Source organism: Chrysochloris asiatica, unplaced genomic scaffold (genome assembly GCF_000296735.1).
Source record: "Chrysochloris asiatica unplaced genomic scaffold, ChrAsi1.0 scaffold00135, whole genome shotgun sequence".
Lineage (NCBI taxonomy): Eukaryota > Metazoa > Chordata > Mammalia > Afrosoricida > Chrysochloridae > Chrysochloris > Chrysochloris asiatica.
In genome coordinates, this window is record NW_006408653.1 from 7,988,298 (window position 1) to 8,015,895 (window position 27,598).

Sequence of the window (27,598 nt, forward strand, 5' to 3'; positions counted from 1 at the left end):
ACAGCAGAACGAAACTCTGCCCAATCCTGGGCCAACCTCATTACTGTTGCCACGCTTGAGCCCATTGATGCTGCCACTTGGTCAATCCATCTCATTGGGGGTACTTTTGCTAAATATGCATTGTTCTATATTTCAGCACTATTTGCTTTCTCCTAAAATTATTTATTTTAATGCAAGTACAGTATGTGTTCCTTACTGAAAGAAAAATAAAAATGAGAAAATATAGATATTTAAAAAGAAGATTGTTGTTAAGTGCTGTTGAGTCAGTCCTGATTCATAGCAACCTTGTATAGGATTTCCAGTGAGCGGCTGGTGAGTTCGAACCAACTTTGTGGTTCAAACTGACCTTGCGGTTCAGTACTTTAGACCAGGACTTCAAAAAGAAGACAGAGCTAGCCATGATTCCATCTACTTACTAAGGCTGTGGAGTCCTGGTGTGGCACTGGGGGTTAATGTACTGGACTACAAAGACAGTTTGAACTGCAAGGTCGGCAGTTTAAGCTTACCAGCTCTCCCGACTGGTGAGTTTGAAACACCAACCAATTGGTTAGCAGTTGTACATGTGACCTCTGCACCACCGAGACTTCTTTTATAAGAGGAGTAAACCTAATATTCTCTTCTTAGGAACACTCTTTTTTTAACATCTTGGACACCTTTAACAATGAATTATGTAGGGAAAAAAAATCAGCTGTAAGTTACTTCTAAATAAAAGACTTTCTTATATTGATTTCTATTTAATCAGAGGAGGTTTGGAATAGGATTATTTATGTGGCTATATTGAAAATATTGTCATAAAATCAACTGATTAATCTGTCTCCCTTTCAGAATTACAGTACAACATATGTTGTAGGAAAGTAACAAATGCCACTTGTGATAATTACTAGGTGATAGCATTATGAGTGGTTTTATTTTCTTATTCATAATATTCCATTTCAAAAATAGTTGAAAAATCTACCAAAACATGAGTCCATTTTATCGTGCATTTCATCTTTCTCACCAATGTATTTCTGAATGCGAGGAATCCAACTGTTACCAGCCAAATCTCAAGATGGTTTCCGGTATTCCTGGTGTTGCTGTAATTTCTCATCATGCTGGGTAAGCTAATGAACTTCATTATTTTCTCTATGGGCTCTCTAGAATGAAGTTAATTCCAGATTCAATAAATACTTATTCAAAAGGTATATGTTGTTGTTGTTGCTGTTGTTGTTATGTGCCACTGAGTCAGAGCCAACACATAACGACCCTGTATAGGATTTCTGAGGAGCAACTGGTGAATTTGAACCACCAACTTTGTGATCAAACCAATCTTGCAGTTCAGTGCTTGTCCTACAACACCACACATTGATTTATTCTTCTGCTCTGGATAATCCTGCTCAGAATATCTGACCAGAGTTAATGGAAATAACCTCATAATGTTTTTCAGAATTGGGGCTAATTTACTCCTTTACCTACTATGATTTATTTTCCTTTTAAATATTTTATGTGTTACTAATTCAACTTTACACCTAAAACTAAATTCTCACTTAACAGTTACCATGCAAATTATTTAGAAACATTGGTTATATTTTCCACACTGTGCTGACAATTTCATTGATTTCATTCTAGAAGTTTCACTTCTAGTGATCGAGTTTCCCTGCCCCTCCCCATTCATCTTGACCAGTTAGTCTCATATAGATGATATGAATATATATTGTTGTTAAGTGCTTGTTGAATCAGTTTCGACTCATAGAGACCCTGTAAAGAGTTCCCAGGGAGCGGCTGGTGAGTTTGAACTATCAACCCTGTGCTTCAAACCAACCCTGTGATCGGTCCAGTGCTTTATCCCACAGTGCCAATATATATATTGTTGATGTTGTTGTTAAGACTATGCACAGCAAAATACATCAATTCAACAGTTTCTACACATACCATTTAGTGACAATGATTATATTCTTTGCGTTGTGCAGCCATTCTCATCCTCCTTTTCTGGGCTGTTCCTCCCCCACTAATATAAATTCAACCATAACAACAAGCTAAAACTACTGTTAGGTTTTAAGAAAATTTAGGGCCAACTATGGCTTTTTAGAGCCACATAGGTCGTGTCTGCCTGGTGGTGTTCACCCTTAGGATGACCAAGTGTTCCTTGAACCATTGGTCAACCCTTGTGGTGGTCTCAGATGCTTTATTTAAATGGGGTCAGAATTCACAAAAGCCTAAATATGTGACATTGTAGCCTTGAACTGCGACATTGTAGAATAATGCACTGGAATGCCAGATCAGTTTAAACTGCAAGGTCAGTGCTTCAAACCCACCGGTCATTCCTTGGAAACCCCATACAGGGTTGCTATTAATTGGAATTAACTCGATGGCACTTAACAATCACTACAAGGTAAGGCAAAACTAAAGCAAGTTGGATCAATAAACAGAAAGGTCACTGTTTGGAATTTCAAAGAACTTTCAAAGGTTCCCTTGGCTTCCATTTGATGGATATGGTCCTCCAAGGAAGTCCTGGTGATAAACTCTGCAAGATAATGCCCTGGACTGAAAGGTCAGTTTTAACTGTAAGGTTGGAGGTTCAAACTCACCAGTAACTCCCCAGAAACCCTTTACAGGGTCGTTATGAGTCAAAATGAAGGAACTTAACAACAAGAACAACAAGAAAGCTACTAATAATTTGAATTTCTTTAAAGGGGTGGGAAAGTTAAGATGAACTGCAAACAAGTAAAGTAAAAACAGAAGGTGAGTGGAATTAGGAACGGGGCTTGAGTTTTCTTTTGACTCCCACTCTGAAGTCAGAATTGGGAGCTACCACCATTTAATTAATTTGAAGAATAATTCAGGTACTAGGGATTTGAAAGGGATGCAGTTTCACTTCTTGCTTTATTATGGATTTCATTCAAGTCCTATTAAATTCATAAAAATCAATATGAAGTATCTGTATTATGTGACAGTTTCATCTAAAGTATCTTTTATAGAATATAGGCCAGATACAATGGAGCAGCCAAGCACATGTAATTTATCCAACAAATCTAAAACATTGATTTTTTTGCAGTTTTCTAGATTCTAGTCACTGAAGAGGGAAAAAATGTCTTACTTTGAGTGTTGTGATACTTAAGGCTACCAGAAGTTCCTTTTAAAACCCAAACCCACTGTCATCAAGGTGTTCCTAGAGATCAGAGTAGAACTGCCCTATAGGTTTTCTAGTATATAAATCTTTACAGAAGCAAACTGCTACATCTTTCTCTTGAGAAGTGGCTGGTGGGTCTGAACCACTGATATTTCAGTTAGCGGCTCCCTAATTCAGGACTGTCTTTTTTTTGTTACCTTCTTGAGCTTTTTTAGGTCATTTAAAAAACACTTGTCTTTTGTAAAATGTTATGACAAGAAAATGAAATGGTTTTTAAAATGTTCTGATTTGTTGATTAATTTTGCCCCTAAAATTATATTATACTAGTGTTGTTTTTAATGTTTTAACTATTTTCAAATGCAATTATCTTGAAATAACTATGAATAGAAAATTGTATATAACTGAAAAGACAGGCTTTCATAATGTTTTAAAGTACCTAATTTAGTAACTAGAATAAAAGGGACACACAGAAACCATTTTTTCAGACTGTAATTATAAGTTAAATCACTATTAAAATGACATGCATGTATATTTCCAGTTTAAAATAATTAAAGCTTCTCTCCCCCCAAATGCTTTCACTCACAAGGGGAAACAGTTGTGAACTTATGAGTTCATACATACCAAAAAATATTCTATGTGATTTATCTACTATACATATAACAAAAAAGGATTTGTCTGTATTGTTCAGATTAGTATAAACAAGTGATGCTTGATATCCTGTGCCCAACTACCTTCACCAATTTTAGATTTATTTGCATTTTAACCAAGGCAGCCAATTGTGAAATATGGTCAGATTAATATTTGAAAATCCAAATAGTAGACCAGTGATACTTAAACATAACCAAGGCTTAGGGTTATAGGTCTCTAGATGTAGCTATGTAGCTGTTTTTCCTGTTTATTTTCTCATAAGTATCATTAATACCAAAGATGTGTAACCTTTGGTTCCAGTATGTCATTCTCTCTCTTCAAGTTTTAGTAGTTGCATGCTTATCTATTTCAGTCAAATGTATTTCTTATCAAAAAAAAAAAAAAGAGTGAGAGACAGGACAATACACTGTTATCGAATTTTTTCAGCTGAGACCCACATGTCATTCAGCATTCAGACATGCTTGTGCTTGATTGATGGATGGGTTCATGACAAATAAAACTAGGATCAACAGCTTTGCACCTTTTCCCCCATCAGAGACCAGAGTAAAGCATAACTCTATAACAATAGTGGGATTAGGGATGCATTAGCTCTCCATCGACCAAAACCATCCATTCCCATCAATACTTTGCACGTAATAACCTGAAGCTATGATAAGGAAACAAAGGAGAAAAGGGACCGGAGAAAACAAATCAATAGAAGAAGGGACTGGCTGAAAGATGCACTGTCCAAATGAAGATTTTTTTTTTCCCCCCTCCATTGCTGGGCTAATATCCCTGAATGAGGAAACAATATCTCATACCCAGAGTTTTGAAGGTTGAAGTAAATTGGCACAATGTTTTAAATACAATGTTTAAATATAGACTGATATTTAGACTTTTTTTTGGTAGGCCAAAAAAAGCATTACAGTATTTACTATTACTCTGAGACTCTAAAACTGCTCTTGAGGGAAAAAAACACATTTTCACTTGAATGATACAGACACTGTGGGACAGATTCTGGGATAATTAGAGCATTCTCTTGTGTTGACATGATTTTCATGTCCAGATCCTTAGTATAGCTCTAACATTTCCTGATATATAGGTTAGTATGAAGAATTCTAATAGACTAGTTTACTGAGTTACACAAAGCCTAATTTTTGTCATAGATGGACTGATACCCCTTTTCTGAAATATAATACCTGTCCTAGAAAAGTACTACTTTTTTAGGTTCATTTTGGGGGGACAGGGAAAGGTAAAAATCTTTCTACATGAAAATTGATATTCATTCTCAGTTCATAGAATATTTTGATGATAATTTCATCTTTTCCTCCCACAAACAATGGACTGTTAAGCTTTATTTATTCCATTTTTTGTTCCTTTTCTTTAGAGAGCTTTTGATTTTTGCATTACCTATCATATTTATCCTAATTTGCAATTTATTCTAATTGGGCATTGAATGGGACAGTATAGTTTTCTCCTAGTGAGGATGAGCATTAGTGATATTTGTTCTCCTCCTAAGAAGAGGTGTGAAGGGAGGGAAAGCCCAAGTTCTAATTGTGGAGCCACTGAGCTTGGGAAAGGCACTTCATCATTTTGCTTCAGCTTTCACACTTAGAATAAAAAAAAGAATTATATTGTCTAATCATCGTTATCATCATCATCACCATCATTATTAATATTATCATTATTCTGCATTGACATGCTGTAGTGCTTCATTTCCTAGTTAAAGTTTGCAAAGTGTTGGGAAGGAAAAAGTCATTTAGTTCCATCCTATTTTTCTACTTTTATGGGAAGATGGAAATCCCTTTCCTTCATTTCTATAGAAGAATGAAAGAAACAAGAGCAACTGCTCACCTCCAAACAAATAGCTAGAAGAATCTTACAAAAGAACAGAGGATTCAAGAGCTGTTGATCTTAACTTCCAGATAAAAACCAACAACTTAGAGATGCTTTGTTGTTTTATTTGTGAGGTAAAGTCTAGTTGTATTTATTTAGTTCAAATCTTATTACAAGCATTACAAAGTCAATTATATGTGATTATAGAAGGGAATCCTGGTGTGGTGCTGTAGGATAAGCACTGGGCTGCTAACTGCAAGGCCAGTGGTTCTAATCCTTCAGCTACTTCTTAGAAACCCTTAACAGGGTTGCTATGAGTCAGAACCAACTCAAGGGCAATTAACAACAATAACAACAACATAGAATTAACTATGTGTTAAGATAGTTTTAGCTTTGTTGAATGTCGTGGGTGCATGAGAGAATTCAGTGATATTTATATACACAAAAGGTAACAAAAGTATTTTAATTATGATTTTAGAATAGTCTTTGGGGCTAAAAGTGGTTAAAAGTATTAAAACCACATACATCTGACATTTCAGGTCATGTAGCCTTTTGCACATATCAGCATAACTGGTAGTGATTCTGAAAATCTCTGTCTAAATCGAAGAACTTTTAGGGAACACCTGATTAAAGACATATGATTCACACTTTGTTGCCCCCAAATCTGACCTATTTTATAATTGATAAAATCTAGTGGGTATTTCTTTTTAGATCCTAAATATAAAGTCAGTCTTGGGCACTCTGAATAACTGATTTTGTGCTGAAGATGAATGAACCCAACATTAATACCTGTGAGTGGACTCATTTCATCCTCAAAAAGACCACTCACTACTTATACATCTGTTCCCTTAACACTTAGGGTAGATACTGGCCTCTGACTCTTTAGCTATCCTTATATAGAGGAAGTGTTCCAGGGTTCCAGAAGCTTAATGTTCTAATATTTAAGGGACATTAATAAGCCCAGTCTATGTTTTAATATAAATGGGAACATGACCTTTGCTACTATTACACAACAGGTAGTATGTGCCTGACTGACTGATTCTCAGCACAGTTAGTGTCTCAAAGTTTCAGGAACATCTTTTTAAGCACTCTTATATCTATGATCCTATACAGAACTCTCTAGTCTTGTTTCATTTAAGGTTCCATAAGCAAAGATGCATGAATCACATATACATGTACAGAACAAAGCTATTTCCTCTACATATAAGGAATGTATTTAAATCTGTGGATAATGCAAGTCCCCAGAGGACAGTGTTTATGTTCAGGACTCATTATATATGAACTTCATGGGGTGCCTGTGGACACTCTAGAAATATAATTATATGGAATATGTATACATGTATTCATGAGGATAAATGTAAAACAACTATAATCGTTTTGAACATAGTTATGGCAAAAATCAAAGCTCACATCATTTCATTAAACAGGAGTATCTATTTATTTGTCACTCAGGAATGTAGTAACAACCCAAAGACAAAGTGGATGATCAAAGGGGTCCCCATTATAAAGTTTCAACCAGCTTGCTTAGTTGATAATAAGTAAACTAACTCAGGTTCTATCTAAATAAAGCCCACATATGCTGTTTACAAAGGAGCTCTGGTAGCGTAGTGGTTATGAATCGGGCTGCAAACCTTAAAGGTCAGCGGTTCGAAACTACCAGCCGCTCTGTGGGAGAAAGATGAGGCTTTCTACTCCCGTAAGGATTTACACCCTCGGAAACCCTGTACAGGGTCGCTATGGGTCGGAACCGACTCAACGGCACATAACAACAACAACAACAACAATGCTGTTTACAAGAGGCATACCTTAAACCCAAGGACACAAATAGGCTGAAAGAGAAAGGATTGAAAAACAATATTCCACACAAGCAATAACCAAAAGAAAGCTGGGGTGGCAATCTTAATATCGGACTGAGACAAAATATGTCAGAAGAGATAAAGATGGACATTATATATTGATAAAAGGGTCAATGAGTCAAGAAAATATAATAATCATACATATATGTCATTGTTGTTGTTAAATGCTGTCAAGTCAGTTCTGATCCATAGCAACCCTGTGTAGGGTTTCCAAGGAGCGGCTGGTGAGCTTTAACTGCCGATGTTGCGATTCAAACAATCTTGCAGTCCAGCTCATTAACCCTCCAGCACTACACAAGGACTCTATATATGTATATGGTGGTTGTCGGTGGTTATGTGCTGTGGAGTCTGTTCTGACTCCTAGTGACCCTAAATAGGTTTTCTGAGGCTATAAATCTTTACGGGAGCAGAATGCTGCTTCTTACTCCGGTGGAACTGCTGGTAGTTTTCAACTGCTAACTGTGAGATTAACAGCCTGACTCGTAAACACTATGCTACCAGAGCTCTTTATATATGTATATTGTTGTTGTTAAGTGCCGTCAAGTTGCTTCCGACTCATAGCAACCCTGTATGGGGTTTCCGAGGAGCCGCTGGTGAGCTTAAATTGCAAACCTTGTGATTCAATTGACTTTTCAGTCCAGTGCATTAACCCACAGTGCCACACCAAGTGCTCCATATATGTATATATGTACTCCAAATTGGGATACCTAATTATATAAAGCAAATGCTCATAGAACTGATTGGAGAAATAGCTAGTATTACAATAGCAACTGAAGACTTCAATATATGCCTTTCAACACTGGATAGAACATACAAAAAATCACAAAGAAAGAGAGAACCTAAATGACACTATAAACTAGTGACTTAACAGACGTATGTAAAACACTCTATCCACAAATAGCACTATATATATCCTACTCCAGTGCACTAGGATGTGTCTCCAGGTTAGAAAAATATGGTGTCATTAATTACCTGATGTATTTTCTAGCCATAGTCTTTAACTCGCACCAAACAACATTTCTGCCTGCTGGGTCTGACTAAGGGAAGGTGGAAGAAGATATGGACGGGAAGACATGATTCAGCTGTGGAGGTTAGCAGAGTTAACTGTAATTGTAAAAATGTGAAACTTTTAATGTGAATATAAAATGAACCACCTCAGAAGGAGATGGAGGGGATCTCACTACCGTTAAAGAAGAAGAGTCATGAGTGGAGTGCATCCTTTGGACCCTAAGATCCCTGCACATTGAACCTCCTTGATCCAGGGACAGAAAGCAACACTGGACAAGTGGCAGAGGAACAGCAGCAAAACCATGAACCAGAGCATGTGACAGAGTAGTAGACTTCCCAGCCCACAGAGAAAGTAAAGCTGGATGACTTTAGGCAGGAAGCTTGCTTATAGAATGCTTATAGACACTTAGGTGGGAGAGCTAAGTTTGCTGACTCATGGAGCTAGAGCTGAGTGCCTTCAGGCTGAGGCTTATGACTGGAACAACTATGCCCTGAGCATTTCTGACCCCAAACTGTAACCTATCAACTTTCCAAATAAACCCCATAACTGTGAGTATTGTCTTTGAATTTGGTTTGGCCATTGCAACAAATTACTGAACCCAGTTGAGTAGAGAGGGCTATGGGAGGAATGATTGGTGCCATCTTTTTACAACTACATTTTAGGATATAAAGCAAGTCTAGATAAATTTAAAAAGACTGAAATCATACAAAGTTTTTTCTCTATAAAACAGAATGAAGCTACACATTAATAACAGAAAAGAATCTGGAAAATACACAAATATATAGAAATTAAACAACACAATATTAAGCTACCAATGAATCAAGGAAAAAATCAAAAGGGAAATCACAAATTTCTTAGAGTCAAATGAAAATGAAAGGGCAACATACCAAAACTTCTGGGATGCAGTGAAGGCAGTACTCAAAGGGAAACCTATAGCATTAAATGCTGACAAAAAACAGACAGATCTCAAATTAACAACCTAACTTGACAACTCCAGAGACTAGAAAGAGAAGAGCAAACTAAGTGCAAAACTACCAGGAGAAAGAAAATAACAAAGATCAAAGCATAAAGACATAAAATAGAAAGCAGAAAAACAAGAGAGATAATCAATAGAAGCAGAATTTGTTTCTTTACAAATCCTTAGCTAGGTTGATAAAGAAAAGATGTAAATAACCAAAATAAAAAAGGAAAGAGTTGACATTACAACTGACCCAATAGAAATAGACAGAATTATGACAGACTATTGTAAACAACTGTATGGTAGCAAACTGGATAAAACCCACTGCCATGGAGTCGATTCCAACTCATAGCCACACTATAGAACAAAGTAGTACTTCTCCTTAGGATTTTTGAGACTGTAAATCTGTCTGGGAGTAGATGGCCTCACCTTTCTCCTGCAGAAGAGGCGGTGGGTTTGAACTACTGACTTTGCAGTTAGCAGAGCTCAATGTTGAACTTATGGCATGACCAGGGTTCCTTAACAAACTGGATAATCTAGATAAAAAGGCCAAATTCTTAGAAGCATACAACCTACCCAAACTGACTCTAAAGGAAATAGACTGATACATAACAAGTGAAGAGATCAAACTAATCAGAAACCTCTCATCAAAAAACAGTCCTAGACCTATGCCTTAACTGGAGAATTCTACCAAACATTTAAAGAAGAATTCACCAATACTGCTTAAACTCTTATTCTAAGATATGGAAAAGGAAGAAATTTTTCCCTAATTCATTTGATGAAGTAAACATAAGCCTGATACTGAAACCATACAAAAATGCCACACCCAAAAAAGAAAGAAAACTATAGACCAATATTTCTTATGAATATAGAAGCAAAATATCTCAACAAAATACTATGAAGCAGAATATAAAAGCGTATTAAAAGAGTCATACAGTGCAACAATGGAGTTCTGGTGTGGCACTGTGGGTTCATACGCTGGATTGCAAGGTTGGTTTGAACCACAAGGTTGGTGATTCAAGCTTACCAGTTGTTCCTCAGACATACTATATAGGGTCACTATGAGTCTAAATTGACTCGATTGCACTTAACAACAACAACACACCACAACAAGTGGGGTTTATTCCAGGAATTCAAGGTTGTTTCAACATTAGAAAATCAAAGAATGTAATATACCACATCAATAGAATAAAGGAAAAGAACCACATGAGCAACTCTATGGATACAGAAAAAGCATTTGATGAAAACCCTAAAGAAGACCGGAATATAAGGGAATTTTCTAAATATAATTCAGGGCATAAATGAAAAGTCAGCATTATACTTAATGAAGAAAGACTGAGAGGTGTACCCTTGAAATTAAACAAGGGTGCCCTTGAACAAAACAAAGGTGCCTGCTCTCACCACTTCTATTGAGTATCAAATTAGAAGAGCAATAAGACATGAAAAAGAAAAAGAAAAGTATCCAGAAAAGAAGTAAATTTATCTCTATTTGTGGATATGATCCTAAATATAGAAAAGCCCAAAGAATCCACAACAAGATTTCTAGAACTAATAGAACTTGACAAAGTTGCAAGGAACAAGTCAACAAATATCAGTTGGGTTTCTATACGTAAGCTATAAGATATCTGAAAAGAAAATTAGGGAAACAATTCTATTTACCATAGTATCTAACAGAACAAATTAACTAGGAATAAATCTAACCAGGTATGTGAAGGACTTATACAATGAAAATTATAAAACATTGCTGAAAAGAATTTACAGCCAACAAATATAAAGATGTTCCCTGCTCATGATTGGAAGGCTGTCATGGATTGAGTTGTGTCTCCCAAAATATGTGTCAACTTGGCTGGGCCATGATTGTCAGTGATTGATGGTATGTGATGATTCCCCCATGATGTGATCTGATGTGATAAACACATAAGAGGATCAAGGGTGAGATTCAACACCCTTATCCAGTCACATACCTGATCAAATGCAAAAGGAGTTTCCCTGAGGTGTAGCGTGCAACACTTTTATCTTACAAAAGATAAAACAAAAGGGAAGGGAACAGAAATCAGGAGACCTACTACCTGGGACTAGTCTTGGTGTGGCACTGTGGGTTAATGTGCTGGATTGCAAGGTTGGCGGTTCAAGTTCACCAGCTACCACCTCAGAAACCCGCCACAGGTTCGCTATAAGTTGGAACCAACTCAATAGCACATAACAACAGCAACACTACCTGGGACTACTCATCTGTCAATTTGCCATAATGTGGTGGCTTTTGTGTTAGTTTGATGCTAAAAGCTATGCTACTGGTATTTAAATCCCAACAGGGTCACTCATGGTGAACAGGTATCAGCTGAACTTCCAGACTAAGACAGACTAGGAAAAGGAAGAGGCAAACTACTTCTGAATGTTTTGTTGTTGTTGTTATGTGCTGTGGAGTCGGTTCTGACTCATAGTGACCCTGTACAGGGTTTCCGAGGCTATAAATCTTTACAGGAGCAGAAAGCCTCATCTTTCTCCCACGGAACAGCTAGTAGTTTCGAACTGATGACCTTGCAATTTGCAGCCCAATTTGTAACCACTATGCTACCAGAGCTAGCCACTGAAAATCTTATGAATAGCAGAAGAAGAATGTCAGATATAGTGCTAGAATATGAGCCCCAAAGGTTAGAAGACATTCAAACTATGAGAACACTCAAAGTGCTCGGTACGGGACCTTCATCTGCTGATGGGGCACAACTCAAAATAAGGAGAAACAGTTGCAAACATCCATTAATATGGAATGTGTTGTTCTGACTAATAGCGACCCTGTATAGGGTTCCCGAGGCTATAAATCTTCATGGGAGCAGAACGCCTCATCTTTCACCTGTGGAACAGCTAGCTGGTAGTTTTGAACTGCTGACCTTGCGGTTTGCAGTCTGATTTGTAACCACTACACTACCAGAGTATGAGTATGATTCTAGGAAAATTGGAAGTTGTCAAAAATGAAATAGAATGCATAAAGATTGTTATCCTAGGCATTACTAATCTAAAATGAACTGGGATTGGCCATTTTGAATCTTACAATCATTGTTTAATATGGCAGGAATGGCAACTTCAAGAGGAATGGTGTTGCTTTTATTGTCAAAACCAACATTTCAGAATCTATTTTGAAGTACATGCTGTCTATGATAGGATAAAATTCATACACTTATAAGAAAGATAAGTTAACACCACTATTATTCAGCGTTATGCACCAATCACTAAAGCCAGTGATAATGAAATTGAAGAATTCTACCAACTTCTTCTCCTGGTCTGGTGCTGTAGGGTCAGCACTGGACTTCATACCATAAGGTTGGTAGTTCAAACCCACCAGTGCTCCTTAGAAATTCTAGACATGGTCTTTATGAGTTGGAACCAGCTTGATGACACTTAACAACAACCACCAATTTCTTCAGTCTGAAATTGATGAAACATATGATCAAGATGGATAATTACTGGTGATTGGAATGTGAAGGGTGGGAACAAAGAGCAAGGAGCAGTAGTTGAAAAATGTGGCCTTGGTGATAGATGTGATACTGCTGGTGGTGGTTGTATGCCATGGAGTCTGTTCCAACTTGTAGTGGCCCTGGATAGGATTTCCAAGGCTATAAATATTTACAGGAACAGAAAGACTCATCTTTCTCCTGCAGGGCAACTGGTAGATTCAAACTGTTGACCTTGCATTTAGCAGCCCAGATCATAATCTACTATATTACCAGGGCTCCTTATGATGCTGGACACCACATGATACAATTTTCCAAGATCAATGACTTATTCATTGAAAATGACATTTTTAAAAGCAAAAAAAAAAAGGTGACTATACACATACATAGGAATCAAATTGACTAAATCTGAGGGAAGAAAGTGGAAAAGTTCAATATCATCAGCAAAAAAAAGGTCAACTGTAACTCGACTTTTGTTATTGAAAGATTATCAAGAGCCAATGATACTGAAGGAGGAAGTCCAAGGTGCACTGAAAGAATTGACAAAGAACAGGCACCAGGAATTGATGGAATAAACATTTAAATCTTTCAAGAAAGTGAGGCTGCACAGGAGGCACTCACTCATCTCTGCCAAGAAATGTGGAAAACAACTATCTGGCCAACTGATTGGAAGAGATACATATTTTGTGCCCATTCCAAAGAGAGGTGACCCAATGCAATGCAGAAATCATCGGACAATCTCTTTGATATCCCATGCAAGTAAAGTTTTACTAAAGGTAATACAGAAACAGCTGCAAGCAGACATTGACAGAGAACTTCCAGAGGTACTGGATAAAGCAAATCTGCTACACAAGACCTCTTTAAAGTGTTCAAAACCAAAGATATCAGTGTGAGAACTAATGTGCACCTGACTCAAGTCATGATATTTTCAATAGTCTCATATGCATATGAAAGTTGTACAACTGGAGAAGAATTGATGCATTTGAGTTATGGTATTGGAAAAGAATATTAAAGTACATCAACTGCCAAAAGAATAAATAAATCTGTGTCTGAAGAAGTACAGACAGAAAGCTCCCTAGAAGCTAAGATGATGAGACTTTGTCTCTCATATTTCAGACATGTTTTCAAGAGGGACCAGTCTCTGGAGAAGGACATCATGCTAAGTAAAGTAGAAGACCCACAAGAAAGATGAAAACCCCAACAAGATGGATTGGCATTGTGTCAGCAGGAATAAACTCAAGCACATTAACAATTCTGAGGATGGCACAGGACCAGGCAGTGTTTTGTTCTGTTGTATGTAGCGTCGTTACGCACTGGTACCAACTTGATGGTACCTAACAACAACAAGAACAACTATCAGGGAGAAGGCTCTAGAGCATTGGCTCTTGATCATATGCTACCTCTTGAAATGGTTGAACATTAACCGTTTCCTTTTGGTACAGTAACTCTGCGTATTCCTTCCATCTTCTTTTGATGCTTTCTACATCATTCAATAATTTGCCCAGAGAATTTTTTCTTCATATCCCTCAGCTTGAGAAATGCTGAGTGTGTTCTTCCTTTTTGGTTTTCAGATTCCAGATCTTTGCACATTTTGTTGTAATATTTGGCTTTATCTTCTCGAGCTGATCTTTGAACTGTTCTGTTCAGCTCTTGTATCTCCTCATTTCTTCCATTTGCTTTAGCATCTCTATGCTGGAGAGCAAATTTCAGTGTTTTAAAGTGTTGAAGAGCAAAGATGTCAGCTTGAAGACTAAGGTGTGCCTGACCCAAGCCATGATATTTTCAATAACCTCATATGGATGTGAAAGCTGGATAGTGAATAAGAAAGACTGTAGAAGAATTGATGCCTTTGAGTTATGGTGTTGGAGGAGAATATTGAAAGTGCCATGGGCTGCCAAAAGAACCAATAGACCCGTTTGGGAAGAAGTGCAACCAGAGTGCTCCTAGGAGGCCAAGATGGCCAAGCTTCGTCTCTCATACTTCGGATATATTGTCAGGAGGGACCAGTCGCTGGAGCAGGATATCATGTTTGGTAAGGTGGAGGGACAGAGAAAGAGAGGAAGACTCCCAATGAGATGGATTGTCCAAGTGTCAGCATAGATGGACTCAAGTATGGCAACAGTAGTGAGGTTGGCCCAGGATCAGGCAGTGTTTCGTTCTGTGGTGCATAAGGTCGCTATGAGTCGGTATCGACTCAATGGACTTAACAACAACAACAATTTTATCCTGTAATCTGCCTGATCTTCTCAACACCTGGATCTCTGTTCCTCTGTGTTTACCTTCTTTCACATTGTAATTCTTTTGATCATAGACTGACCTCCCAGATCCTCTGAATTTATTCTTACAGTTTTATTCTGTTCTCAGCGCTTCCATTTGTTGATTGAGTTCCAGGTGATGCTGTCACGTATGTTAATCTCTGGTTTTTATCTAGTCTTGTTGGCTCTCAGTCCACAGGACTCCCTTTAGGATGTTTTCATTGCAGGGTTGGCTTTGGAAAAATCCCTTAGTTTCTCTTTATCCTTGAATGTTTTGATTACAACTTCGTATTTGATGGACAGCTTTGCTTGGTAGAGGATTCTTGTTTGGCGGTTTTTTTTTCTTTTTCTTTCAGGGTTTTATATATGTCTCCCCATTGCCTTTTGCCTGCATGGTTTCTGTTGAGAGATCTGAGCTTAATCTGATTTGCTTGCATTTATATGTTACACTTCTCTTTTCTCTAGCTGCTTTCAGGATTCTGTCTTTAGCTTTGATTTTGGAGAGCTAGATTATTATATGTCTTGGTGATTTTCTTTTAGGGTCTAGCCTTCCCAGGGTTCATTGAACTTCTTGAATGCTTATCTTTTTGCTTTTCAGGTTGTTATGGAAATTTTCTTCCAGCAGCTCTTCAACTATCTCCTCTGTGAACTTGCGTGATTCTTCCTGTTCCATAATGTAGATATAAGTTATTCCTTTTCATGTTGTCCAACATGAATCTTAGACCTTCTTCAGATTTTTTAAATCCTTTTTTCTCCTTGTTCTTCTATCTTAGTAGTATTGAGAGATTTACCTTCTAGCTCACTAGTTCTGACTTCCATCTCTTCAAGCCTATTCCTTTGCCCTTTCAGTGTATTGTCCATTTCTGATATTCTATTATTAATCGTTTGGACCTTTCTGTAGGTTTTGAATTGTCTCCAATGCTGTATCTATCTTATTTGATTGTTCCTGTAGTGCTTTCCTGACTTCTTCCTTAATTTTCTCAACTCCATTGTCAAGTGTTTTGATATATTTTATAATCATTTTTCTGAAGTCCTTCTCAGGCATTTCCAAAGTCTGCCTTCCTTCCAATATGGAGTATAGCTCTACCTCCAGATCATTTGTCTCAGTCACTTTATCTTGTTTCTGGACATGTGCCAATATGGCCATCTGTTTCTGTTTTTTGGGCATATTCAGGAGTTAGCTGTGGCCTTAATACTTAGATGGGTGTGTATTTTGTTATTTTTTATGCTTTCTGATTGCCTCCAGGTAGATGTGATCAGGAGATGGGCTTCCCTTTTCACTCTTCTTCCTAAGAAATTTCAAGATGCCACTGTTGGTCATTATGACGTAATTCAGGATTTAATTTTCAGCCTATTTCCTTTTTAGTCTGCCTGTCCCATTCCACAATCCCCATTAAGGCATTTTTCCTAGTGATAAATAGCTTAGGGCCAGCTGTGGCCGTTTTGCACTGCTGTTTGGTTTTAAGTGGAAACTGTCCATTTAAATTTTTAGAAGATCTGTGTGCATGCATAGTAGAACACTCTGGGGGTGTGGGTGGGGTGTCTACTCACTCAGGCACCCCCTCTAGTCACCAAAATGGAGGTGCTCAGAAAGAGACCAATGACCAGATACAAAAAATAAGAATTCCCACACCTTTATCTTTGTGGTTCTGTCAGGCGTCTGTGGCTGCTCTGATCCTTCCCCCTCTTGGTCTCGCCCAAGATGGCCACTCAAGGATCAGCTGAGTGCCTTGGGTTAGAAAGCACTGGATTTCTTGCTTCTGCTACAAATTCTATTGGCTGTAAGCCTTCCAACTTTCTAAATAATACTTTATATGTGGTTCAGAGTTCTAGCACCATCCCCTGAGTCTGCTTCATCTGGAATTCTGTGTTTTTACTTATGGGGCTCCTCACTGCACGTCTACACTTTCAACCATCTTGTTTGTTCTAATCATGCTTTTTTTTTTTTTTTTTTTGGATTTTTTAAATGTTTTATTGTGAACTATGTGATACTTTACATGAGAGAACATTAGCTTTACATTTATCTTATCGTACATCATTTCATTATGATTGTTACAATCCCCTCCATGCATCATCACCAACCCTACAAGTCTGACCCCTGGTCATCAGCACACGGCCCCTCTCCCTCTCTGGCTCTAAAGTCCCCAGCCACTCCATTTCTCCACGTCATCTTCTCTGCCTCCATCTCTGGCATCATGCTTCTCTGGGTAGGGTCCTGCTCTCCACTCTTCTCCCTTAATGGTCCCAGGGACTTCTGCTCCTATACTGGAAAGTCAATCATTGACCTCCTTTTGCTACAAAACATCTACCTTTACATTTCCAACCCTCGAAATCAGTCCTGATAACAATTATTCACTATTGTATCACAAGAGACCTATCTGCATCTCCTTTGATCAGTCCCACCCAGATAGCTTAGATACTACTCAGTGGAGATTCTACCTTCCTCCACTCCCCCTAGATCTAGGCTCCCTCTTGAGAGTTTGTAAGCCAGTCATTTGTTGCCTTTGTAGACCCCCTTACACCCATTTTGGGTAGGCAATGTCCAAGTTTCCCAATCCCTGTCTACTCTGTGTATGGAAGGGGTGGGAATGATCCTTGCTATAAAGATTTGTTCCCTCTTTGGAACTATTGCATCCATAGGTGTAGGGCAAATTCATCTAATTGATCAAATTACTCTTTTTTCCCCTCTTCTTTCTTCTTCTAGTTGAGCTCTGATCATCCAGTCATTGAAGCCAGGTTAAGTGGATATAATCTGCAAGTGTGGGTGTTCTTATGCATATGCCGTTTCTTCTTATCAGCAGGATGCTTCACTCTCCACTCTAGTTCTCTTTGGCTATGTCACTGACTGTGGGCCCAAGAGTCCCCAGGTCTTGCCACACTGCTGGCCAACCAGGTCTCCACCTGGGTTCACAGAAGTCTATTGAACGTTGTAGGGTTTAGCTTGCAGCTTCATTGCTGTTTTTCCCTCAGTTCCCCTTATCGGTGACAAAAGCGGTCACCAATCAGAGCATGTATTCCCATTGAGTCTTAGTCTTGGAAGAGGGTTTGCCCTTAAGGGACCCAACCACTTGCCTTGATATCTCCTGGGTGAGCAACTTGCTTATTCTTGTAGTAATCAGTCACACTGCCTATATTGTTTTGTATTTTTCCTGTTGGTCTTTCTTTAAAGAAATATCTTCTGTTCTTCTAGCCACTCCAGGCTGGTCTGCTTGTCCTTTCAAGTGGAAATTTCCCACCTCAATAGATTTTGGGTATGGTTTAGGATTCCACCTATGGTCTTATATAAAGCAGAGGCTCCACAGGAAGCCTCCTTCACTGGGCACACTGTAGCCCCATTTTGGGTATTCAGCATAGTGGTTACGAATCGGGTTGCGAACCGCAAGGTCAGCGGTTCGAAATTATCAGCTGTTCCGCGGGAGAAAGATGAGGTTTTCTGCTCCCATAAAGATTTTTACAGCTTCAGAAACCCTATGAATCAGAACCGACTCCACGGCCCATAACAACAACAATCAGTTATAGGGAGAACACAGACTTACAAGCTTTCTATGGCGATATTTCTGGCTATTCCTTTCTCTCCTCCTCCAGTGTCTATTTTATAATGGTATGCCAAGGAAACCAATATTCAAAAGACAGCCAAGCATCTTAACATTATTTCCCCCCCTTTTCCCCATTCCAACCATGTCTCAATCCCTGTATCCTAGAGCCCTGTTGTTCCCAGGTTGTACATACATCATTATTTACCTCTGTGCCACTAAGCCAATGCAAACCTGCCTAATTATTTTCCTGTCCACTTTGTTCTTCCATTCCCCTACCCCTTCTTGTATATTGCCCCCCCTCCCCAGCACCCAAACTTTCCTGTGTCTATTCCCTACCCTGTACTCCACCTTCCCCTCCCTCCCACAACCTCCTTCCCACATCCTGGTAACCAGCAAAGAGTCCCCACCCCCCTACCCCCTTTAGTATGGGTTCTTTTTCTTAGTCTTTTACGGGAGTGATCATATGCAGTATTTCTCCTTTTGTGAATGATTGATTTCACTCAACACAATGTCCTCAAGGTTCATTCATGTTATGCAGTGGCTTGCAGCTTCCTTGTTATTCTCCAAGGTAGCATAATATTCCACTGTGTGTATGTACCACAGTTTGTTTATCCATTCTTCAGTGGTTGGGCACTTAGGATGTCTCCATCTTTTTGCTACTGTAAATAGTGCTGCTATGAACATTGATGTGTGTGTATATCTACTTGTGTTATGGCTCGTATTTCTTGTGGGTAAATACCAAGTTGAGGAATTGCTGGATCATAAGGTATTTCTATTTCCAACTTTCTGAGGAAGCACCATATTACTTTCCAGAGAAGTTGGACCATTTTGCAGTCCCACCAGCAATGCAGGAGTGTCCCAGTCTCTCCAGATCCCAGCCAGTATTTATTGTCCTCTAGTTTTTTGATCTTTGCTGTTATTGCTGGTTTATCATGCTCTTTTAAGAACTTATATGTATGGGATCAAATTGACAATGGCAACTAGAAAGATTTGATTGGAACTCTGGTTGGCAGTGAGTGTACATCAATGGAGGCAAAATACAGAAGCAGGTATGAATGGTTGTACATCTCAAAGAATGTAATCAATGTCATTAATGTAGAAATGGTTAAATTTTGGTATATGTTTTGCTGCATGTGCTTTCAATCACATGAAAATAAATAAAATTTAGAAAAAAAAGACATATTGACTGTTGTGACTATAATACAAAATATAAAAGAAGCATTTCTATGTAGTTTTCTCTCCTCTCTAAGTGCCATATCTCCTCGTGTTTTCACTTATATACATAGTCTGTGGGTGTTTTGGAGTCCTGGTGTAGCAGGGCAGGTTAATACACTGGACTACAAGGTCAGTTTGAATCACAAGGTCAGTGGTTTAAGCTCACCATCTGCTCCTCAGAAACCCTACACAGGGTTGCTATGAATTGGAACCAATTGGAATTTAACAACAACATCAGCATGGTTGTTTTAGTGTTGAAAATGCAGATTTGACTAGTTGAGGCAGATACCATTATAGCCCATAAATGTTTCCCAATTGGCAATTTATAGAAAAAATTTGTTAAGCTCTGCTGTAAGGCTCTGTCTGGTTTATGATCTGGATGAAATTAGAAGAAAAATTAGTCAGAAGTTACTTGATGTTGGGCTATGGATTATTCTTCCTGAGATCTCTTGCTGATTTCAGGACAGAATGTAAACAGTACTTTAAAATTTTTTGTTTGTGGACATATTTAAAGCTGAGACATACTCAAGAAGTTCAAGACTCTGCATATGCTGAGTTTCTCTGAGGAAGTACCTAAAGAAGACAATGAAAATTCACTAAAAGATTAAAATTTAATTTATCTGTGATCTGTGAAATCACAAGGTAAAAAAATGGTCATTTGAATTCAGACTTTCAAATGCTCTCCATTATAACTTTGGTCATAGCAAAGCACTGCATAATAGTTTGAGGTGTTACCAATAAAATATCTTTTTATAAGAAACATCAATGACTTATGTCAGTGAAACACAAACATCTGGTTTACATTTCCCTTGAAATGTGTATGAGTCTAGAATTACAGAAATGGTCGCTTGGCAAAAGTCATCATTTGGCAAGTGGATAGTTAGTTTTGCTGATCCCATCTCTATTTGAAAAGTCAATGGAGATATATTGCCTACCTCATAAAAATCTCATCTACTTATTTTGTAATTAGTGAGCAAATAGGAGAAGCAAATTTTGTATATTCTAAAAGAGATAAAAGAAGATAAAATATGTAAGAATATTTTATGCAATTCAAGATAGGATATGTACACCTTTTCCCACCAAAGCAGTATTTATTTTCAAAAGAGTTTTCTCCTTTTGGAGAAAGACCAGATGTGGCACTTAGGAATTCTAAACTTTAGCTCCTCAAAGTGTGGTCTGTAGATCAGTAACATTAGCATCACCTCAGAACCTGTTAGAAATTCACAATCTCCAACTGTACTTTGTATCAGGTAGATCAGAATCCGCATTTTAACAAGACTTTTAGGTGATTTGTAGGTTCATTCAAACTTGGAATGCACTGGTCTAAGCCATTGTTTTTCAACTGTTGGGATGTGGACAAGTGAAACAAATTTTAGCTAGCTCTTTCTCCATCCCATTGCATGTTCACAGTAGCTGTAACTTGGCTCTTCTTCTCTTTTCCATACCCCTTTCCCTCATTCTTGGGTTCTTAGTAGAAAAGTGAATTCTTACTCTGTCTGTTACATATATTAAATGATTTAATTTTCACAACAGATTTAGAAGTTAGTATTATTAATCTGTCCATTTGATAGATAAGGAAGTACTTGCCCAAACTTAGACCACTTGTACATGAAGAAGCCTGTATCCAAGCAAAAATATTCTGGATCCATAGGCAATATTCTGAGTCAGTAAATTGACACTACACTGTATTGCTTCTCATTATGTTGTTGTTGTTAGGTGTCATTGAGTTGGTATCAACTCATAATAACTTTATGCACAACAGAATAAAACACTGCTTGCTCTTGCATCAGCCTCACAATAGTTGCTACACTTGAACCCCTTGCTGCTGTCACTGTGCTATCTTGCTGGGGGTCTTTCCAGTTTTTCATTGACCAAATATGATGTCCTTCTCCAGGGACAGGTCCCTCATGATATGTCTGAAGTATGAGATGACGTCTTGCCATCCTGATTCTAAGGAGCATTCTGGCTGTATTTCTTCCAACACAGATTGGTTTGCTCTTTTGATGGTCCATGGTCCTTTTATTATTCTCCTCCAACACTGTAACTCAAATGCATCAATTCTTCCACAGTCTTCTTTATTCATTGTTCAACTTTCACCTGCATAAGAGGTTATCAAAAATACCATGGCTTGGGTCAGGCACACATTAATCCTCAAACTGCATCATGGCTCTTGAATACCCTGAAGAGGTCTTGTGCAGCAGATTTGCCTAATGCAATATATGTCATTTGATTTCTTGACTGATGCTTCCATGAATGTTGATGGCTGATCCAAGCAAAATGAAGGCTTTGACAATTTCAATCTTTTCCCCATTTATTGGTCCAGTGGTGAAGAGTTTTGTTTTCTTTGTATTGAGGTACAACCCATAGAGAATGCTACTGTCTTTGATCTTCATCAGTAAGTATTTTAAGTCCTCCTCAACTTCAGCAGGCAAGGCTGTAACATATGCATATCACAGGTTGTTAATGAGTATTTCACCAACCTTGATGCCATGTTTTTCTTCATATAATCCAGCTTCTCTAATTATTTGCTCAGCATACAGACTGAATATGTATAGTGAAAGAATACAACCATGGCACACAGCTTTCCTAATTCGAAACCATTCCACGTTCCCTTTTTCTGTTCAAACATCTTGGTGTATGTTTGATTACTCATGAGCACAATTAAGTATTCTGGAATACTCCACAATTTTGTCCATAACATGACATGATCCACATAATTGAAAACCTTAGCATAGTAAAAAAAAAAACCACAGATAAACACCTTTTTGGTATTTTCTGCTTTCAGCCAAGACCCAGCTGATATCAGCAATGATAGCCCTCTTTCCACGTCCTCATCTGAATCTGGCTTGAACCTGTGAAAATTCCCTGTCAATGTGTTTTTGTAGCTGTTTTTAAATTATCTTTAGCAAAATTTTACTTGCATGTGATATTAATGATCTCTTTTTGGAAAACGCATAAATATGGGTCTCTTCCAGTCAGTTGGCATAAATGAGTGAGTGCCTCCAGTGCTGCATTAGTTTGTTGAAAGATTTCTATTTGTATTCCATCAATTCCTGAAGCCTTGTGCTTTACCAGTGCCACGTTGGACTACTTTGCTCAGTATCATTGACTGTTGATCATATGCTACCTCTTGAAATGGTTGAACAGATTATGAAAGTACTGTTCTAAATTGTTTTTATGAAAATTAATGGTAATAGAAGAGTGGAGTGTGGGACCCTATCCAGAGAAGCAGTGACGACAGAGATGGAGGCAGAGATGATGGCATGGAGAGAAGGAGTGGCTGGGGACTCTGGACTCAGGGAGGGAGAGGAGTTTTGTGCTGATGGCTGGGGGGCAGGCTTGCAGGGTATACCCTTTGGTTGTTGAATGGTTATATATTCCTGAGTGCTTTGGTGTACATCCAAAAAAAAACAAACCCAGAGGGAATGGAAGTAAATGCTGTTGAATGAGATGCATGGAGGGGATTAGATTGTAATCAATGCAATGAAATAAAATATGATAGGATGAATGCAAAGCTGATGTTTTCCCATATAAACTTTCACTCAATTCACAACAAAAACTTAAAAAACACACACCAAAAATGACTGACTGAAGACCAGAAGAGTTGTGGGATGATATCAAGAACATTATACATGAAAAAGCAAAAGGTCATTAAAAAGACAGGAAAGAAGGAAAAGACCAAAAAAAGAAAATTAATGGGAATGAAGATCCCATTTCAGAAAAATAACAAAGAAGTCTTAAAATACATAAAAGTAGTAAAGGCATATTGATTGAGTCATCAACTATTTCTTATGCCTGCTCATATCATTAGATAGGACCCTAACATTTTGGAGAAAGACTGGAATTTACAGACTTCATGCTGCTCATAATTTGAAGTAAATTTATTTTGACAGAATGGGAAAACCCTATATAGGGTTGTTATGAGTCTGAACCAACTTGACAGCACTTAACAACAATATTCATTTCAGTTCTTCTGCTGTAGATACAGTTGTATTTTAAAACTGCTCCTGTAAAATGCCAAGCTACAAATCCTTTGGTTTGGTTAGATATATTTAGACACCCTGAGGGTATTTTATGGCATGGTGCTCTGGATTCATTTCATGAGAATGTTCTATAGGACCAGTTCCCATAATATTCCAGGCTTGAATGGCTACAGAGAACCCAAAACTTCTTCTGGACTGTTTTGCTACGTGTGGTGAAAGAACAAGGCAGCAGAATTGTGAAGGCATGGAGCTATAACCTTGGTCTGATCAGCTTCCTTTATCCAAATCTGCTTTCCTTGGTAAAATCATTCCATCCTCCAAGTGCCCAAAAAAGTAAATGCTCTCATATACATGTTGATGGTAATGCACCCACATACTCATTGCCCTGCTAATGAAACTATTTTCAAACACAAGTTCACACAACTGGTGAATTCTCCCTTAAGTCTTCTACCACTTTAATGCATCCTCTCAAAATCTTCCCCCCTAAGAGGCTTGGAAGAACTCAAGCCCATTCTCAGCATCCTATCTTGGCTTTGTTTTCCTCATATTCCAGCCCCTGCAGTATGGTATTTATACTGTTTATACCTTGGCCAAGAGTCTTGGTTGCTCTGAGTCCTGCAAGACAGATTGTCTGGGCATATTGGTGCGCACCAGAGAAGTCATGTGCTAATGATTTGTATATGTGTGTTTCAGCAAGAATCTATTGGCTATTAGTAATAATCCATAGCAATTTTAGGAAGTACTTACCACGTACTAAATGCTTTACATTCCTTTCCTCATTTAATCCTGACTCATAGCGACCCTGTACAGGGTTTCTGAGGCTGTAAATCTTTACAGGAGCAGAAAGCCTCATCTTTCTCCCATGGAACAGCTGGTAGTTTAGAACTGCTGACCTTAAGGTTCACAGCGCAATTCATAACCACTACTCTACCAGAGATCCTTTTAGCAGCCCTGAAAGTTATGTATTATTGTCTCTACCTTGCAAATGAAAAAAACTGAGACTCAGACAAGTTAAGTAACTTGCCTAAGGTGGTTACCTAGTCAGAAGTGGCTGTGGCAGTTCAAACCCACCAGCTTCTCCTCGGAAACCTATACAGGTTTGCTATGAGTTGGAACTGCCTCTACAGCACTTAACAACAACAACAACAACAACAATATATATATAAGTGTGTGTGTGCTGTTGTTAAGTGCCGTTGAGTTAGAATGAACTCCACAGCACGTAACCCTACCGTATATATATGGTTACGTGCTGTGGAGTTGGTTCCGACTCATAGTGAACCCTATATGGGGTTTCAAGGTTGTAAATCTTTATGGGAGCAGAAAGCCTCATCTTTGCTCCCTTATAATGGCTGGTAGTTTTGAACTGCTGACCTTGAGGTCAATTCACAACCATTATATTACCAGATTCTTTATATATATATAATCACAAATATTTCCTCTTCCTGGATATGTTGTTGCTATTGTTAAATGTCTTTGAGTCCGTTCCAATTCATAGTGACCCTGTCTGTATAGGATGGTTTCTAAGGAGCTTCTGGTGGGTTTATCCCACAGTGCTACAAAAGGGCATTTTTTTGTTGTTGTTGTTAAGTTTCTTTGGCTCTGACTCATAGCAACCCTGTTTCGGGTTTCTGAGAAGCGGCTGGTGGATTTGTACTGATGACCTTGTGGTTCAAACCGACCTTGTAGTACAGTGCATTATCCTACAGCATCACACCAGGACATAGGAAGACTGTATTTTCCAGGTTCCTCTGCAATTTAGTTTGGGCCATTTGGTCGTGTTTAAGCCAATGGAATTGTATAGAAGTGATGTAAGCCATTTCTGGGCCTGGCTCTTAAAAGAGTCCCACCCAGCCCTGCTTTCCCTATAAGAATAACCTTGGAAGACTTGTATTAGATGGTATTGTAGTTGTTGTTAAGTACTGTGGAGTCGTTTCCGACTCATAGTGACCCTGCACAGGGTTTCCGAGGCTGTAAATCTTTATGGGAGCAGAACGCCTCATCTTTCTCCCGTGGAACAGCTGGTAGTTTCGAACTGCTGACCTTGTGGTTCGCAGCCCGATTCATAACCACTATGCTATTAGATGGTATGGCTGTGGGATAAAGAAGGGCCACGCAGCCCTTATTAGACTGTGACATGAATAAGAAGTAATCTTATGGGAGGCTTGACGGTTAGGTGAGTGATAAAGTTGAATTTTTGAGTCAATTTGTTGGGATACCAATGTTTCAATATCATGGTGCTGTATACTCTTAAGAGTCCTGGTGTGGCGCTGTGGGCTAATGTGTCAACCTGCAAAGTAATTTGAACTTCAAGGTCAGTGGTTCAAGCTCACCAGCTGCTTCTTAGAAACGCTATACAGGGTCGCTATGGGTCGGAACCAACTCAACGGCACTTCACAACAACAACATATGCTCTTAATTGAGAGTGGTGGCTCCATATGATAAACACTAAACTGTGAATCACAAGGTCACCGGTTCAAGCCCATCAACTGCTCTATGGGAGAAGTTTGTGCTCGGAAGATTAATGCCTTAGAAACCTTATAAAGGGTCACTATGAGTCAGAACAGACTCCACGGCACCTACCAACAACAATGATGACAAATACGCTTTTGATTAATGACATTGAGTATCGATGTTAAAATGGGAACATAGTAAAAACAGAGAAGAAAAAAGCTAAAAATGTTCTTTCATTATGAAAAAAATAATAGTGATTGCAATTATTTAGATGAAAAACCATATAACTAATTTCCAACAGGTATCCGGGTTTGGTGCTTTAGGATAAGTACTGAACTGGTAACCGCAAAGTAGTCAGTTCAACCTACCAGCTGTTCCTGGGAAATCCCATCCAAGGTCACTATGAGTTGGAACCAGCTTGGCACTTAAGAACAACAGCAACAACAACAACCATCCAACAAGTACAAGGAGCTTCGAGAAGTTTGTGGAAAGATCACATTATCTTTTCATTTCATTTTCTACCAACTTTTGAAGCTCCCTCTTAATGACTAACAATAAAAAAAACATGGCCATTTAAGTCAATTTCAACTCATAGTGACTATAGGTTTCATTTTTTATTTCAGTTTATTCTCGGAATGAAAAAAGTGATCATTAATTTATAGGCACACCCACTGTCAAGCCTTAGCGATACATGCTTGGTGACCATAACTGGTCTAGGTACAAGAGTAATGTTCACAACTTGAAACAGAACAATATTTGTTATAAGAGAACAAATATTGGAAGGAGGCTGTTCTAAACTTCCTAGTTACAATGAACTAGTTACAGACAGAGCTCTATTATATTGAATTCTAAGTTATAATATTATATAGACACCTCAGTGTACTTGGAAGCAATCTCAGACTTATCTGATATTTTGTTTGTTTTCAGTCATATATTTGCTGGTATATAAATAAGTTTTATCAGCTTGGTCACATGATCAAAAACACCTAAAAAGCAGGTTATATGTTTTATACAGTACAGGACTCTAACAGTCAGAATTGTAATAATCATCTAATTGAAAAGTAAATTGGCTGAAACTTTTCCTTTCATCATCATAAAGCTCAGGTCCTTTTGAGGAAACTATACATAAAAATAAGGAGCTCTGGTAGTGTAGTGATTATGAGTCAGTGATTACAACTACCCAGTTGTTCTGTAGGAGAAAGGTGAGGCTTTCTGTTCCCATAAAAATGTACAACCTCAGAAACCCTATTCAGGGTCACTATGAATCAGAACCAACTCCACAACATGCCATCACCACCATACATAAAAATGTACAGC